The sequence below is a fragment of the Anabrus simplex genome, chromosome 5 (assembly GCF_040414725.1).
Source record: "Anabrus simplex isolate iqAnaSimp1 chromosome 5, ASM4041472v1, whole genome shotgun sequence".
Classification (NCBI taxonomy): domain Eukaryota; kingdom Metazoa; phylum Arthropoda; class Insecta; order Orthoptera; family Tettigoniidae; genus Anabrus; species Anabrus simplex.
In genome coordinates, this window is record NC_090269.1 from 60,785,583 (window position 1) to 60,805,287 (window position 19,705).

A 19,705-nucleotide genomic window follows, 5' to 3' on the forward strand; every position below is an offset into this window, starting at 1 on the left:
CCCTTAAAACACCTCTGATCCTTCGATTGTCCTATCACAAGTGGAGGAAGTTTGTCAGATCCATCTGCATTGGTGGCGAGAAGGACTGTTACACGAATTTTACTTTTCTTCCCTCCATGGCATGGGTCACCTTTTTCAGCTTATGTTTTCTTAGGAAGGAGATTGTAGAACAGGCCGGTCTCATCACAGTTGTAGTTGTTTGGAGGCTGGTAATCGCTTGCGATACCCGGCAGAACCTCTTCTTTCCAGTGTTGCACCATGACATCGTCCACAGCTTTTGAGTCATTGCAAATTGTTCTCCCTGTGGTTTCATGATGATTTTTAAATCCTTGCAACCACCTGATGAAGCCTTGAAATCAGCAGTGATACTCATCATTTTAGCTAAATCTATCGCCTTTACCTTGAGCATGTCGCCACTAATTGGTAGAGCTACGGCCCGCTTATGCTGAAACAATGTGAAAAGTACTTACTCCAAATCTACGTACCTTCCGTGGTATAAGCAATTCCTAAGTCTGAAGCAATTTCAGTTTTTGTTTGGTGTGGATTAGCGTCCACTTCTCGTATACATTTTTCTTTTTCATCTAGGGTATAACTTTTCCTGTTCTCCATGGGTAATCAAAAGCAACTGAATGACAAGACGACTGTTCAACAGTAAACACCAGATACCGGCAACTTGGACATTTTTGTTCCCACGAAAGAAATTCTCATATTCAAACAAATTTACTATATTTTCTTTTGTTTCCGCACCGAAACTGCCCACTTTGCTTGTAATGTATCTTAATCTTTGGCGGCAGTGTGAAGGTCAAAAATGACGAAGGTAGAGGAGAAGCGAGATTGAGAGCGAAGAGGAATCGCTCGGTTGGCCTTTGTTAAGCCGCCGGTAAGTGAGGGTCAACAATGTCACTCGGCGAAACTCTTTGTGTTCTGTTTCAGCAACGAAACCCGACCGCTCTACTTCCGCCTACGCCGACAAAGTCGAAACGTCGCAAATACAGTAGTTTCTTTTAAAAAAGCATGTACTCATTACAATTACACAAAACTCAGTTATATTTCACTGACACTTAATACGTATAACAGCGAATTACGTATAAACGGATTACGTATAGATAAGGTTTAATTAACACGCTTTTAAATTACATTATGCCGGGACCTAAAGGAAATTACGTACAAATGTGAATTACGCAGAACAGAGTTACGTATAAAGCAGGTTCAACTGTATATACTCAGATCGAGTTACAGCCGACAACGAATGGTACTGTAAGGAAACTAAATTGAGATAACTTGGGCCACTAAAGTCAATGCTTTAGGGATATGTTTATTATTAATTTGTTTTTTGGTTAATGTGAAAACTAAAAAACAACTTCAATTCATGTTGCAGTGAATAACAAAAATTAGGCACTGCCACCAAAATACTATGTTTAATTTACTGCAAATAGGAATAACAGCAACATAAGGAACCATAGTTAGAAATCATGATATGTAATGGTGCAACAGGTTTCACCCTAGAAATGGTAACAAAATAACCAAGGTTAGCTATCAAAGCATTTAAACTGAGATTGATGCACCCGGACAGAACAATGTAGTATCCTTTCCTGTCTTAAACCTATTATACTTACTATGTTAGATGTAGATTGGATTGAACAAAACAAAATGCCCATGAAATCAAGAGTAGTGTAATGAAAATTTTATGTTTTAAATGTCTTACAATGACTTGCACAGTGATTTATAAAAGGGAGACTGTTGTTCTTTAATCTTATGGCACTTTTAATTTTTTTTTAATCATTTTAATTTTTCACATTTTAGTGTTGTTTTAACCCTTTTGCTCTCAGGCTATTTTCATCAATCAAGCCCAAAACACTCGGACAATTTTTCATGATTATGCATGTTAAAATGTAAAAAATTGCCGTATAAAGAATTCCCCAGATACAAAATTGATAAAATCACAATAGTACACCATTCAATATAGTTTTAGGAAAAAAAAATCCCAAAATTTTCCATGGCATATTTTACCACAAAAAATTGAAAATTGGGAATTAAATTACAAAAAATAGGTTTTCAAATGCTAAAAAAGTAATCTGTTCTTAAGTGATATTGTTGATCAGTCATTCTCAAAATAAGAGCATTTAATTCTGTATAACATGATATAATTTTGTTTTTTATATTCTTATTTAGTCATGAGTTATAGCACCTGACGTAAAGAACTATACACGTACCTTCCGGAGTCTGCATTTATGTTTTGGAAAACATTCTCCTATCATCATCTGTAAACTCCGAATCACTCTTCTTCTTTTTCTACCGCTTTTCCCTCACCTGTGGGGTCGCGGGTGCGAACTGTGTCACATGTGGATTTGGCTCTGTTTTATGACCGGATGCCCTTCCTGACGCCAACCCTATATGAAGGGATGTAATCATATCGCGTGTTCACAGAATGTTAAACTAAACCTCACTTGAGAACACTGATAAATGTTGAATATAAACAAAATATAACAAACAATAAACTATTAAAATGGAAACAATATACTGAAGAAAAACACATATTTTGAAACTTAAAGAAGACTATACTCGCAAGCAGCACACTCAACTCACCTCGCCATGCGGTAAACATACGCGGTTTGATAACTTCATTTGTTCCAAACAGATGAGCTTAGTGTCCCTATCTCTCTAGAAAAAAAGGTAAACTAAATCCAAAAGGTACTATTGCTGTCTTTTCCTGACATCTGGAGTCCATTAAGGTACTAATACAACCATCCGAACACAGGATCAGCACGCTGAGTGTTTTAAGCATTACCATTCGAGCTATCAGCTCGCTGAGCGTATAAGAGCTAAATATGGCATTTCATTTCGGCGCCGATTTCCTCTAGGAATAAAAATATTTGGTGTTAGCTAATTATGTTCAAATATATAAAAATAATTGTGCTGCATATTGTAAGTATAACCTTCAAGTTTTTCAGCCTTTTGAGCACTAAATATAACATTTAGAACACTGTAGCATACCTCTACAACACCTTAATAACAGAATGACATGTTTGGTTCTACAAGAACTTCTTCAGATTCTATCAAATCACTTTCAAACATGCATATATTTGTACAGTATTGTTTGTTTATGTTGCATAAACTTGTCAGTTATTTTGAGTGGCTGATATTATGAACAAGTGTGTCAAATTTTATGAATGTTGAAGTTCATTATTAATAATTTAAATAGATTTGAAAGAGTTTTATGTACTTGGTTCCACACATCTCTTATCTCCAGTGACTGAGCTTGGATTGATTTCAGGTCTTTGACCTCAGTCATAGCGTGCTAACACAAACTTGTCCATGTGGGAACTAGGGAAAGGTGGATGGGTCATAAGTGTTTATAACCTGTTTGTCTTTGCGTGGAATAGATAATGAATGCATGATAGTGGTTTTGGAAGAACTTAATATTCAGTAATAAACTAAAGAGTATTTTGTATGATTTTAATTTTAAGAATGTAATACAATTGTGTGTGGCAAGCCACTGTATAAATTCAAAGTATTTAGTACAGATAGGTATAACCTAACCGGCATTCCGGGAATATTTTGTATCAGAGTAATTTGAGTGGTATTAATTAGGAACTAAAGAAAATCAGTGTGGAATGTTGTTCTAACAAAATTTGAATTAGTTCAGTAGCACAAAGAGGGGAGGGGGAATTTTTTAAATATGTGTGATCGTTGAGGTTGGTTGGCCTTTTTTTGCGATGTGTATTTCTATTGCCTCCTTTATGTTTAATGATTTGATTTGTTTTTCCTTTTGCTGTGTAAAATTTTAAGATCTCTGTCGATGTCTGTGGTCGGAGCTATCTTGTACATGTTCTCTGAAGGCTGAATGTCAGTTGTATATAACTGCATTTTGTGCTTTGTATCTGGTGTAGAAATTATTGCTTGGCAGACATTCGTTGTCTTCTATGTGTGAAGTTTGATCTTGATATTTAAGTTCATAAATTCCTAATTTGGAGTAAAAAGAATTTTTGTTCAGGTAGCATTTGCTAATGTGCGTCTGTAGCATGTTGTTCGTTCAGAAGACTATTTTAAAACCTCGCTTTTTGAAAATGTTAACCATCTTGTTCATGAAATTGAGGACTATTTGTTGTTTTGGGTGTAGTTTTCCTTGTAGTGTTCCTTTAACAATAGATCTACTTTCTCAGTGGGTGATTGTTTTCTTTTGCAATTTGCTTTATTGTATGTATTTCATTATTGAAGTATGTTGTGCACACCCAGAGGCAATTAGAACAGTACACCTAATGGCATCTGTTGATGTTAAACCGAACCAAGAGCAGTCCAACACACTCTGCCATCTACATCAACTGGAGGGCATTCAAGTGACAACAGAACCCCCACAGAGTATAACAACATGATAGGAGGGAACTCGTAAGGCAAGCAACTAAACAATGTACACTCTGAAAAAAGGATGCACTGAACACCAGTGAAGAAGAGAGTGATAACGCTAACACGATGATTATAAAGGCGTTTTCGAGCAGACTAACCTTACTCAGAGAAAGTAAAAAACAGAATTAGAAATTTAGAAATGAAACCAAGAAAGATATCATGACCCTGAAAGAAGAAATTAAAAGCCTAGACAAGAATCTAGGAACCAAATGTGTCACCGTAGAGAACAAAATAATCAGTGCATACAAAGCAACTGAGGAAAATGGGAAAGCTAGAAGACAGTATCCGCGCAATGCAAGAAGCGGAAGAGCGCATACAGCGCAGAGAATGTAAAAAGAACATCATTATTAAAAGCAATTAAGTCTATAAGGATACGGGGAAAGAACTAAACAAGGTCAAAGAAATTATAAAGAAGATCGAGATAGAAGAAGAATTAACCTGAGTCGCGTACGTAGGCACAGATAAATCCGGGAGAGGATTAGTAAAGGCCGAACTCATATACCTGAAAGATAAATTCTCCACCATGAAGAGCAAGAACAACCTCAAGGGATTGGAATGCTACACAGATGACTATATGACTAAAAGAGAACGAGAAATTCAAGCAGCTCTCAGAAAAAGGGCAAGAGAAGAGAGAGAAGGGGAACGTAGTAAAGATGGGATAGAAGAAAATAATGATCAATAATAACCAGTGGGTAGCTGCCTCTGTGGATCAGCGGTAGAGTGTCGGCCTCCGGATCCCAAGATAGCGGGTTCAAACCCGGCAGAGGTAGTCGGATTTTTGAAGGGCGGAAAAAAGTCCATTCGACACTCCATGCCGTATGATGTCGGCATGTAAAAGATCTCTGGTGACACATTTGGTGTTTACCCGACAAAATTCATTAAATCTCAGCCATAGACGCCCAAGAGAGTTTCGGTTTACTCGGTCTGCCACGTAGTGGGGGCCTAGAGTAAAACGGAACGTCGAAATTGACGAGCAGACAGCCAGATGGTGTCAAATTGAAATGTCTGCACACGGTAGCTGAGGCCATACGATTATTATTATTATTATTATTATTATTACCAGTGGGTAAAGTAGCAACCAGCCTTCCAGCAACAAATTACAGTGGAACCTCGATTCTACATTTTTGGAGGGACCCCAGGGAAAAAACTACAACACAGAAAAACTTAAAATCCAGGAACACATTAAAACCATCAATAATTTGGCTAAACATCACAATAATGTATACAGTGTACTCCTGATAATTTGCAGTAATTAACACACGCACTTCCGCAAATTATCGAAAACCGTTAATTATCCGCAGTCATTTTTAAGCCTGGTAAAAACAAAACCATAGGTTAAAATAATGAAATGTATTTTATGAACAAGCAGAAAATAATTACAGCACTTCACATTGTATTGTAAGACACACTAGAGAAAAATTACTAAATGCCATGTGGATTATGCCAACATTCATATCTAACGAAAAAAATCGGTCATCACTTTTTGTTTCTTAGACGATTGTTCATTTTTTCTAATTTTGGATCGTACGTTTCTCAATAAAACAATGTCTGAAAATGAAAATTCATCTCTATTTTCTATGTAAGAGATAAGTGTGTCTATAGAGACATTAGCTTGGCTGTGGGAAACTTTTGGATTTTCCGTTGCATCACTCCCGCACTCAATATCATCTGAATCTCCATCTTCCTCACCAACCATCAAATTCCGTACAATATCCTCATGTACTGTTGATAAATAAAAAATTTGCCAAAAGGCAAAAAAAAGTATCAAAACGATGGAAGAATTTTAAATATTGTAAAACTTAGTGATCTTGGCATTTGTCCAGGTTCTTCAGTAATGATATCTTCGTAGCGAGACTACGTTGCCCGTTCGAAATATCGTCACTGAAGCTGGCAAATGCTTGCTCTTCTCCTAGAACAGATTTATTTAGTATTAAAAACTTCATTTTTTGTCTGTATTGACTCAAGATTTACAATGCTTGGTAAAGCTAAGGGTTCCACCTATTCAATACATTATCAAATAATAATAATAATAATAATAATGTATTGAATAGGTGGAACCTTTAGCTTTACCAAGCATTGTAGAACAGATTTCCATGATCGTGCGAGAGTAGTAGCGGTAATTTAGTCCCACGACTTATTGACTGCATGAGGAGCATCCAACAAACTGAAGTCCTTCCAAAATGTTGGAATATCGATGCCTTCCTCAACCAATTGCTGTAACAGAGATGACCTGTTGTTCTTCTTTAAAGCAGCAATAACGCCTTGGTCCATAGGTTGGAGAATAGAAGTTACATTGAGGGGAAGGTATTTCACGTAAATATCACCTTTAAGTTCACATTCGTGTGAATGAGAAGGCGCATTGTCAATCAACAGCACTGCTTTGATTGGCAGTGACTGCTTAATTAGGTAGGCCGTCACTTGTTTCACAAAATGATTGTGAAACCAGTCCTTAAATATCTGTGTCCATCCACGCTGCCTTTTGATGGTAGTACTGCAAAGGTACATTCTCTCGTTTAAAACAGTGGGGTTTTCTGGATTTCCCTATCGCTAATAATTTTTATTTATGATCACCACTTGCGTTAGCACACGCTATAATGGTTATTCTTTCCTTGGATGTTTTGCGGCCTGGGGCTTGCTGTTCTTGTTGCATCACTAATGTTCGGGACGGTAAACATTTCCAATACAACCCTGTTTCGTCTGCATTGCAAAGTTGTCAAAGGTCAAGCCGTTCTTTTTCAATGAATGATTGAAATTCCTGTGCGAACTTTTCGGCAGCACCCGTGCCTGTGCTGAGATGCTCTCCGTTAATAGAAATTTCTCGTATTCCGTAGCATTTCTTAAACCGCGTAAGCCAGCCAGAAGATGCTTTAGAATCGCCTTCTAAGCCAAGAGCATTGTGAAAATGTTTTGCTTGCTCGCCACACATTGGGCCGGACACAGGAATACCTAATACCAATATAAATGGTCCCGTTATTGGACATAATAATTTTTCCAGCTAACTCATTCCTGGTTGCCAGCGTTTCGCCCCCGTGTACTAGGTTGGGCTCGTCAGTTGGTACCTAGCACATCTACCAAGACGCATGGCTAGTGCATACCGTGGAAACCACTGCGTAGGCTACTTGAAGCCACCGGCAGTGCCAATGCACTCGAGAGACTTTGTCTCACTACCAAAAATTGATGCCTGCTTGGCCATCAGATGATATAGATGTTGATTCCCATAGGGAATCTGAAATATTTGTCCCAAATGAGTAAATTTATAATACCAATATAAATGGTCCGTTATTGGACATTATAAATTTTCCAGCTAACTCATTCCTGGTTTCCAGCGTTTCGCCCCCGTGTACTAGGTTGGGCTCGTCAGTTGGTACCTAGCACACCTACCAAGACGCATGGCTAGTGCATACCGTGGAGGCCACCGCCTAGGCTACTTGAAGCCACCGGCAGTGCCAATGCACTATGAGAGACTTTGTCTCACTACCAAAAATTGATGCTTGCTTGACCATCAGATGATATAGATGTTGATTCCCATAGGGAATCTGAAATATTTGTCCCGAATGAGTAAATTTATAATACCAATATAAATGGTCCGTTATTGGGACATTATAAATTTTCCAGCTAACTCATTCCTGGTTGCCAGCGTTTCACCCCCGTGTACTAGGTTGGGATTACATAAAATCAGCTTCATGGTCCGTATTGCACTTCAATAGATTCACAATTATTTATTTATTTTCCACCTAGTCGATACAGTGATTGCTTAAGGCAATTTTTAATGGTTAAAAGTGGTTCATGTTTCGTATATCATCAATATCTTCAGCCACATAACACTGTTTAGATGAAAAATATATAAATTGACAAAGTAATGCTTTAGAGGAAGTGTCCTACTATTGTAGAAATAATTTATATATTTTCTCTTGAGTTATTTGTTTGTTTTAATGTTGTCAATCTTATGTTAATTTTAAGGACACTTCCTCTAAAGCATTACTTTGTCAATTTATATATATTTTTCATCTAAACAGTGTTATGTGGCTGAAGATGTTGATAATATACGAAACATGTACCACTTTTAACCATTAAAAATTGCCTTAAGCAACCATTGTATCGACTAGGTGGAAAATAAATAAATAATTTGAATCTACTAGGTTGGGCTCGTCATTTGGTACCTAGCACACCTATATCATCTGATGGCCAAGCAGGCATCAGTTTTTTTTTTTTTAATTATTATTTTTTTTTTTTTTTTTTTGCTAGTTGCTTTACGTCGCACCGACACAGATAGGTCTTATGGCGACGATGGGACAGGGAAGGGCTAGGAGTGGGAAGGAAGCGGCCGTGGCCTTAATTAAGGTACAGCCCCAGCATTTGCCTGGTGTGAAAATGGGAAACCACGGAAAACCATCTTCAGGGCTGCCGACAGTGGGGTTCGAACCTACTATCTCCCGAATACTGGATACTGGCCGCACTTAAGTGACTGCAGCTATCGAGCTCGGTGCATCAATTTTTGGTAGTGAGACAAAGTCTCTCAAGTGCATTGGCACTGCCGGTGGCTTCAAGTAGCCTACGCAGTGGCCTCCACGGTATGCACTAGCCATGCGTCTTGGTAGATGTTCTAGGTACCAACTGACGAGCCCAACCTAGTACACGGGGGCAAAATGCTCGCAACCAGGAATGAGTTAGCTGGAAAATTTACAATGTCCAATAACGGACCATTTATGTTGGTATTATAAATTTACTCATTCGGGAGAAATATTTCAGATTCCCTATGGGAATCAACATCTATATCATCTGATGGCCAAGCAGGCATCAATATTTGGTAGTGAGACAAAGTCTCTCATAGTGCATTGGCACTGCCGGTGGCTTCAAGTAGCCTAGGCAGTGGTCTCCTCGGTATGCACTAGCCATGCGTCTTGGTAGGTGTGCTAGGTACCAACTGACGAGCCCAACCTAGTACACGGGGGCGAAACGCTGGCAACCAGGAATGAGTTAGCTGGAAAATTTATAATGTCCAATAACGGACCATTTTGGGACAAATATTTCAGATTCCCTATGGGAATCAACATCTATATCACAGGAATACCTTCCGCTCGTTTTTGATTAAACCGCCATATCATGGCTTCATCTAGATTTGCATAGTCCGATGTTCTCATTGATTTCCGGGACGATGAACGATCAGTGTTAGCAGAAAATACGATGAGGGTTTCCTTTTGCTTTCTCATGTCTCTCACTGTTGTTTCACCCACACCAAACTCGCAGACTAACTTTGATTACGCCTCGCCTTTCTCCAGTCTTTCTCTAATTTTCACTTTTCCATTGACAGTTAACCTTTTTTTTTTACCACTCATATTGAAAACTCTTACTACTGACTTATTTGAAACTTTGAAAAGACTTCCAGACTCCGTTCACACTTCTCAAGTACAGTAGCCTACAATACACTCGCTGCCAGTGCACCTACACTTAGTATTATTTCCATTGGATGTGAACATGAGTTGGACGTCACATTAGAACTTTAAGATATGAACGACTTATTCTCTCCAAATTATGACCTTAATGTTCTTGTACTTCAGTGCAAATTGTTATGTAAAAAATATTGATGTATGAATAATCCTAGTATAGCATCCACTCAGACCTCTGACTTGGAGTTAGAATTCATGGCTGATGATGCCTGCAATGACAGGCGAAACGTGCCATAAGGTAAGGGTGTATTCTGCCCGAAGGCAGGTCCGAACCTCCGCAGAGGTGTGCCTGAGCCGGAGTTTTACGTACGGTAAGGTGGCCAGTTCCTTTCCGCTCCTCCATTCCCTTACCCCCCACCAACAGCGCGTGGCAACCCATCCAAATCTTGACCACGCCCAGTGTTGCTTAACTTAAGAGATCTCGCGGGATCCGGTGTTTCAACGCGGCTATGGCCGTTGGCACATGTAGGCCTACCATACTTAATATAATTACAGTGATATAGTCCTAAAGACTTTACTAGTATTGAATAGGTGGTTTCAATAAATTCATTGTTTAACATTTAATACTTGAAAATCTCTGCGGATTTCTCTCGCTCTGCAGAAGAATTTGCACTTAAAGTAGTGGTAGACCAGTTTAGGAATAATGTCCAAAGAGTGTTCAATACAACAACCAGCTCCTAATGGAATAACTGAAATTGAATCAAGACAAGTATACATCGACCTGGACGAGCTCAGATTTTCATTACCTTTTTCTTTCAGTCTTGAAAATAATGTCACTCTCACTTTTAGAGGGACTTGTTAGGAACCTCGTGCCACTGCCGAATATGTGATCCTTAATTTCCGTAAGAACTGAAAAACGACTTACACTTTCGTAACGGAGAGAATGAACACAGGTTATACATGTGCTAAATTTTGAGAATCACCTAACAACATAACTGGCCACATGATAAAATAAACCCTTTTCAATGGAAAGATCGAGAACTCGGCACAACATTTTCTCAAAATAATAGAAAACAGTTGATTTCACACACAAAGCACTGCAGAGATACTAACACAGACTTTCAGAAAATTCTAAACTTCCCTCGATGGGCGTTAAAATGACACCGTGACTTCACCCACGCACGCTGTTATCTTCGTTAACAATTTGGCACGCGTGTTGTTGCAGCTAGTGCGTTGCAACTGCAGCGCAACACTCCGGTGGAGCCACCAACGACAATGTTGAGAGAGCAGAGTGATGTACATTAGGCATTCTTATTCATCATGGCACTTCTAAATTAATTGAAATTTAATTAAAACAACATTTCATACTACTTAAGCTCATAATTAATCCCACTAATGGTTACTCTGACGCAAAGTACATCTGGAATGTGGGTTAGATTATACCTGGAACGCATAGTCCTATTTCCTGATACGGGGTCAGAATTGAAGTACTGTAAGATGAAATTATACGGCATGTTTCTATGGTCGGGTGCCTGATGCCAACTCAGTTGAGAATTAAATGAAGATGAAATTAGTGATAATGAATCAAATTGTTTAAAGTAATAAACTTCATGGTTGGGTTCCGTATTGAGTTAAGACTTAACTTAAAATGAATACAAGATTTATTGCTCCACCTTCTCAATACTTAAAATCATTTAACGTTTATCAAAACATTACAATATGATAGTGTCAGGTACTAGTTTCGGTCCATTTTTGGACCATCATCAGCCTAGCCGAAATTACAAGCAAAAGACATAAACTAAATTAATATGGATGAACAAGAGGATGGATGGTAGTAGAATGACATACAAGTAAAAACCTTATACATAAATTACAATAAATATAACCAAAATATGTTAAAATTAACAGACGAGTAAAATAATTGTGATGTCGCTTAAAATTTCTTGATGCCAAAGTCTTAGGTTGACGGTTGAACTCGTGTTGCACATTTAAATTCAAGTGAAGTCTTAATTTTCTGGAAAGTTCTGAGAGCAAGTTCCACGATGGCGCAGAGGGAATTGTCCAATATGACCAATATAGACTTGACGAATTGAGAAAGCTGGACTTGTTTATGCTACATAGAACTTTCCAGAAAATTAAGACTTCACTTGAATTTATAGGTGGGCCGGCACAAGGTTGCACTTGACAGTTGTAAGTCATGTTAGCACCACTACAAAAATGAAATGAAGAACGTCACCCGTCAGTCAGAATCACCAATCCACTACTTTTTATGTCAGATACAATTACGCATTTTATTAATGTTAATTCTTATTTAATTCCGTATAGTGTTCATAATCTTTTATTTGCTTACACAAATATGAGCATTTAAAAAATATTATAAGGTTTAAGCGAGCTACAAAATAAATACGAACTATTTTCAGCTGATTGTTGTTGGCAATATAGGTAGTATAGTGGTGCCATCTATAAGTAGCTTGACTACTGTATTGAAGTGTTGCCGTTTTGTCTGTCGCCGCTAGCACGTGGTCAGGTGTGATTCGCGCGTTTATGAAAGTTTTGTTTTCATTGTGTGAGAATTGTGAAATTTTATTTTAACGAATGCAGTGCGATGTCTCGGAAATGACAACATAGTCATGAAGCGCGAAGTGGTAACCCTTTGAGCCGCGGAGTGTCCCTTAATAGTCAGGCATTAGAATTAGTGCGGAGAACTCGTGAGTTTTACGAGAGGGAGACGAAATTCGTACGCTTGTATAGCCGTCTCTCTGTTCCTCTAGGTCATGTTGTAGATCATGTTAGGGCTTTCAAAGCGTACTGTCATTCAGACAGGTGTTCGCCTCCAAGAACAGAAGGAAAAAGTGACTGGGGTACATAGCAGTAGCAAAAACGGGGCTGATAGTAGGGACTTGTTTCACAGCACTCCGGGAAAGAAACGAATTAAGCTGGGGTGAAGTAAAACATTACGTACACACTTATAACAAGTCCTTCAGTTACTGAAGTGGAAGGACTGTTCCGGGAGAGTATTGCTCGAATGGATGCGGCTTTGTGCAGGAAGAAATTTAGCCATGTCGCAGCATTCATTAACTCGGCAATGGCAATACATGGTATCATCAGTGACTCTCAGGAGTTGATGATCTGCCTAGACGATGATGACAATGACAACGAAGGCGACGGTAGTGATGGCATTGAACTGGAGGGTATTGAGCCTCTGCCTTTGTGAATCAGGTATGAAAATAAGGTTTCTGAATTTTCGTAAATTTTACTTGAAACATTGTGTTAGCACCGGTGTATATTATTCTAACATTTATTGGTGTATTTGAAGCGAGATCCTTGTCGGCCGATTTCTGCCGTGTTTTCTAACATCACGATAATAAGAACTTCGTAGTATATTTATCTCGTATAATTTTGTGTAATGAATAATCGGTGAGTTGAAAGTTCAATTTTTGTCGGCAGATTTCATTTGTATTGTGTATCATCGCGATGACATTAAAAACATTTCTCCCATGTTTTGAAAAACCCATGTGTCGTGCAATCAGCTGTTGTTACGGCGGCAACATCGCTTCGTGCGCCATTGCAGTGTGACCAATATTGTGCGCAGCTGTCATGTGCAACCTTACGCTGGCCCACCTATAAATGTGCAACACGAGTTCAACCGTCAACCTAAGACTTTGGCATCAAGAAATTTTAAGCGACATCACAATTATTTTACTCGTCTGTTAATTTTAACATACTTTGGTTATATTTATTGTAATTTATGTATAAGGTTTTTACTTGTATGTCATTCCACTACCATCCATTCTCTTGTTCATCCATATTAATTTAGTTTATGTCTTTTGCTTGTAATTTCGGCTAGGCTGATGATGGTCCAAAAATGGATCGAAACTAGTACCTGACACTATCATATTGTAATGTTTTGATAAACGTTAAATGATTTTAAGTATTGAGAAGGTGGGGCAATAAATCGTGTATTCATTTTAAGTTATGAATGAAATTGGGTGAGCAAGTGGAAAGAATCGGCTGTGGCCTATGAATAGGAACTGTCCTAGCATTTGCCTGGAAGTGAAATTGGGGAAACCACAGAAAACAAATTTCAGGACAGCTGATAGTGGGCTTGATCTTGATCTTCTCCCAGATGCAGGGTAAGGCTCCATAGCTATAGCCCATTAACATATGCTGCCACTCTGCTCGGTTAGGTTATACCTAATACCAATATAGTTGGTCCGTTATCGGACATTATAAATTTTCCAGCTAACTCATTCCTGTTGCCAGCGTTTTGCCCCATTGTGCTAAGTTGGGCTCATCAGTTGGTAAATAACACCATAGTTTATGGGAATCAACATCTTTATCATAGGTTATACCTATCTGGCAGTAACCTGCCACACAGGGCTGTTTTGTAGGCTATTATTTTATCCTTTAAAATAATCGTTCAAAGTACTCTTTAATTCATTATTGTACATTAAGTTCTTCCAAAACCATTACCATGCATTAATTTTATCAACTATGGTTCCTCTCCACTATTCCTCATCCAACACTGTGTTCCAATGCAGGTTCGGTTCTCGTATGTTCTTAACAAGAGTCCATCCATCATAATCTTGGTCTCTCTTCTCCTCTCTTCCCTGTCATCTGTCTTTCCAGTGCATCTTGGCAGTGTTCCTACTTTCATCCACTTGACATGTCCAAAATGTCTCGATCTGTTCTGTCCCAGGTTGCCATTTAGTTTTTGCACATTTAGCTCCTTTTGGATATCTTCATTTCTCACTCTATCCCTCCTTGTCTTCTGTACCATAATCCTCAGGAATTTTATTTCAGCTGCCTGTACTTTACTTTCATCTCTCTGACTCAATGTACAGGTTTCTGCTGCATATGTCGTTACAGGTACCGGTAAGTAATATCCCGTGTACATTACTTCTTTAGCCTTCATTGGTATATCTTTATTCCATATAAATCTTCATACCAGTTCCTTGTCTCTAATTCTGATAGCAGCTTTTCCTTCTTTACTTCCTCTACTCATCACCATTGTCTTGCTCTTCTCCACGTTGATCTTGAATTGCCATTGTTCGTCCTTCTATTCAGAACATTCAGCTGTTGTACCTCCTCCTCATCTTCTCCCAAGATCACATTATGATCCACAAACACCATTACATTCATTCTTTTCCCTCTATAAACTTTCCTCGCTGCCTTTATGATGTTAACCATCACCATTATGAACAGCAAAGGTTGTTTTAGCCCATTGTCAATTCCATACCATTCTGTTCTAACCACTGTTGTTTTCACACAGTTGCAACAGTTGTCATATATTGCTTTATCATTTTATTAGTTCCTTGGCAATTTCCCTGTGTGTCAGGCTTTCTCAAACATTTGATCTGAGGATGCTGTCATATGCCTTTTCTAAGTCTATAAAAGTCGTTGCTAAATCCTTCCCATGATCCCAGCTTTTTTCCATGATCTGTCTCAGAATAAAAGCAGATTCTTCTGTTGATGTTCTACTTCTGAATCCAAATTGTTCCTCTTGTAACTGACTTTCCACCTTTCCTCTAATTCTTCTAATATCCTTTCCATTACCTTGGCAACATGGGAGAGGATGGTGATTCCTCTTGGTAGTTTCTGCACATCTCCTTTCTTGAATATTGGTATTATAACCCCCTTTTCTGAAATCTCGGGCACTTTCTCTCTCCATACACACTTTAATATTCTGTAATTCCACTGGAGTCCTGCTGGTCCCGCAGCCTTGATCATTTCTAAGGCTGTTATCTATTCCCACAACTCTTCCCATCTTCATTTTTTTAATTTTCTATTACATTTATTTCATTTTCTATTACACATAAAGACAAATAGGTTATAACCATGTATCACATCCTTTTGAACAGAGTCAAACCCCCCACTTTCACCTTCCCCCTAGCTCCCACACCAAGTTTTTGTTAGCAAGCTATAATTAAGGCCAACAACCTGAAATCAGTTCAGGACATGTCACTGGAGATAACAGACGTGCAGAATCAAGTCCGGAAAATTCTTTCAAATGTATTAAAGTTGTCAGTAACGAACTTCAACGTTCATGCAATTTGTCACACTTGTTGATATTACCACCCCAACCACAATCATTGGCAAGTTTATTTTGGAACAGTAACATTATTGTACAAATATATGCATGTTTAAAAGTGATATGATAGAATCTGAGAATGTTCTTGTAGAGCAAAACATGTAATTCTGTTATCAGTTTCTGTTATAGGTATGTTATAGTGTTCTAAATGTTATTTTTTGTCCTTCGACAGACTGAAAAACTTGTGTTAACTGAGTCATCACTGAAAAAGAACGGCTTCCTTCTCAATTAAGCAGATGGTAAGCATATATTTTAATATATCTGTGTGTAATATAATCTCATAAATACTAATAGATTATAACTGAGCAAGTGACTGTGCAGTTTGGATAACATAGCTTTCAGTTTGCATTCGGGAGATAGTGGGTTCAACCCCCACCGTCGGCCCTTTCCTCTCCCATCATCACCATAAGACCTATGTGTGTCAGTGCAACATAAAGCAAATTGTCTTTTTTTTTTTTTACGGTTTATCCGTAAAATTTACGGAAATTGCAGTATTTTACGGATGGACGGTGTCATTTTACGGCTTCGCAGACAGAAAATTAGAACGTTAACATTCGATAATCGCTCCACTTCCATACAGTTGATTGTTTGCGTGGGTCGAAGCATGCTCGGTCTTGATCGAAGGCAAGTCCACGATAGTCGACTCATTCTTTGATATGATTGTCATTTTTAACCATTTGATGTTTGTGTCGTTATTGGAATTGAATTTAAAGCCGGGATAATAGTTCTTCCATGTGAATCTTCAGTGTAGACAGGCTTTGCTCCAAAAATTCTTTGTTCTCCTCCGTTCGCTTGTTGTGATTCAACGTATATTCTTTGACGTACTTTGTTCACGAAGTTTGCGTTCCTCGAAAGTTTTGGCCTTTTAAGGTTATGACATATTTTTATGTAGTGTTCGAGTTTTTGTGTTATAACTTCGTGCTTCGCAGTTCCCTGTGTTCGTTGGACAAATTACATTTGTTCCAGTGACTGGGTATACCACTATTAGCGAAGCCCATTAAATTATAAAGAAGGAAATGAAGAAGAATTGCATTCATTCCACGTGTGTGTATGCTTTTTAGCATTTGCATATTCTTTGTTCGCGAGGTTGGCGTCGTGTTCATTTAGTGGTTTAAGACTATGTGTGCTTTGACATGTTTTAATGAAGTGTTTGACTGCCTTGAGTGTTTGTTATTATTTTATGTGACGTTCAGTGATCCAGGTTCATTTCAATTTTCAGTAATTATGAATAAATCCAATAAGAAACAGTACTTCCAGAAATTTAAAGAATCATATTCTATTGATTTTCCATGCATACTAAAATCAAGGAAGGGAGAAAAATTTGCCTTTTGCACGGTATGTGAGTGTGATATTATTGCACATGGTGGAAGAAACGATCTACGTGATGATGAGTTAGTTTTTGGCATTCAGACTTCAAACATAGTGAATGATCTCCAGGATATAGATAAATCCCTTTTCTTTTCATCAGTGAGAAACTACTTTTGTACTGCCTGTGACTACATCATCAACAAGTTTCCACAGATGCACAGTTTTCTTCCATTCGTTTTATTTCCTTGGAAAAGCTTCCTGTCATGTTATGCAAGGAAGAGAATGAAACTACAGATGAGGTGATGAATGAGCTTCAGAGGCAGTTCACAGCTCTTCAGGTAGATGACACTTCAGCTGCAAATCAAGATGCTGCAAGTAATTCCAGTTGGGCACAAATATCAAGAATTCATGGAGCCGATGGACTTCTTAAGTATAACCGAATTTCTAGAGTAATGCCCTCTATTCTCACCATACCCCATAGCAATGAAGAATGTGAACATGTTTTCAGCCTTGTGAAGAAAAATAGAACAGAGTTCAGATCATGCATGTCCAGTGAATCTCTTGAGTCTATTTCTATTTTGAAGATCAGGAGTTCTGGTTCCTGTTATGACAAAACATTTTCTCAAGACCTTTTGCAGGAAACAGAAAAGGTCACACCTATGACTTTAAAGTCAAACTAGCATCTGATTTGCAGTGTGTATTATATTATTTCTTGCCTATGTTATGTTAAACAAGTTTTATTGTGTAAAGACTTTTTCAATTATCGCATATCTGCTTAATTTATCAAGGAAGTCCTCCCATGTATGCTCCAAAATAATATTCACTATGCCTGCTGCTGTTAAACATGGATTTCTTCTTGACTGTTATGTTCACCTACAAATCATTGGCCTATGATGTAAGTAGATATGGTTTCATTGAAGTATCCCGTTTAAAGCATGAGTTATTGTATTTTATAGCCCAGAAGTATTATTATTTTTGTCAAGCCGGGGTATAATACCAATATAAATGGTCTGTTATTGTACATTATAAATTTTCCAGCTAACTCATTCCTGGTTGCCTGCGTTTCACCCCAGTGTGCTAAGTCTGGCTCATCAGTTGGTAAATAGCACACCCACCAAGACACATGGTTAGTGCATAGCGTGGAGACCACTGCATAGGCTATTTGGAGCCACTGGCAGTGCCAATACACTTTGAGAGACTTTGTCTCATTACCAAAAATTTATGCCTACCTGGCCATCAGATGATATAGATGTTGATTCCCATACGGAACCTGAAATATTTGTTCCGAATGAGTAAATTTATAATATAAATGGTCCGTTATTGGACATCCAGCTGACTCATTCCTGGTTGCCAGCGTTTTGCCCCCGTGTGCTAAGTCGGGTTCATCAGTTGGTAAATAGCACACCCACCAAGACGCATGGCTAGTGCATACCGTGGAGGCCACTGCGTAGGCTATTTGGAGCCACTAGCAGTGCCAATACACTATGAGAGACTGTCTCATTACCAAAAATTGACCTTGGGTTCTTCCATTTTTTTTAGTTTCTGATTTGAGTTTTGTAATCTACCATGTTTTTATGGCTGATGAAGTCTCAAATAGAGATCAGACATGTCCCTAAATATTTTTAATATGTTTTTATTTAAATAGTTCACTTGAAAAGTGATGTGTATTGATTGGGTGGATCAAAACCTAACTTTGTTTCTTAGTTTTAACTGTATCAATACGGATCTACATTATGAAGTTCGTAAATTGTAAGAATACTGATTTCATTGTAATGGCCTGTGTCCAGTTCGGTTTAATATTCGTCCATGTCTAGATACCGAGAACGAAGAATCATCTACAATCTGTATAAAAATCAGTCTGCAGTGATAAGAATCGAGGGCTTTGAAAAAGAAGCAGCGATCCAGAAAGGAGTGAGGCAAGGCTGCATTTTGTCCCCTCTCCTTTTCAATGTTTATATAGAACAGGCAGTAAAAGAAATCAAAGAGAAATTTGGGAAGGGAATCACAGTCCAAGGAGAAGAATTCAAAACCTTGAGATTTGCCGATGATATTGTTATTTTATCTGAGACTGCAGAAGATCTCGAAGTTGCTGAATGGTATGGATGAAGTCTTGGGTAAGTAGTACAAGATGAAAATAAATAAGTCCAAAACAAAAGTAATGGACTGTAGTCGAATGAAGGCAGGTGATGTAGGAAATATTAGGTTAGGAAATGAAGTCTTAAAGGAAGTAGATGAATATTGTTACTTGGTTAGTAAAATAACTAACGATGGCAGAAGTAAGGAGGACATAAAATGCAGACTAGCACAAGCAAGGAAGAGCTTTCTTAAGAAAAGAAATTTGCTCACTTCAAACATTGATATAGGAATTAGAAAGATGTTTTTGAAGACTTTCGTGTGGAGCGTGGCATTGTATGGAAGTGAAACATGGACAATAACTAGTTCAGAAAGAAAGAGAATAGAAGCTTTTGAAATGTGGTGTTACAGAAGAATGCTGAAGGTGAGATGGTTAGATCGA

At 38.2% G+C, this 19,705-nt stretch overlaps 1 protein-coding gene across 9 annotated transcripts in view; it reads left to right on the forward strand.

The window, feature by feature from the left end:
- Window positions 1-19,705, forward strand: part of LOC136873746 (PC4 and SFRS1-interacting protein) — a 334,787-nt gene that overhangs the window by 311,717 nt on the left and 3,365 nt on the right. For 2 of the 9 annotated variants that reach the window (XR_010860165.2, XR_010860166.2), the window contains one exon: window positions 16,055-16,121. The exons of the other annotated variants lie outside the window; for them this stretch is intronic. The gene's annotated coding sequence lies outside the window, so the exon portion shown is untranslated. The remainder of the gene's footprint in view (window positions 1-16,054; window positions 16,122-19,705) is intronic. 9 annotated transcript variants of the gene reach the window in all.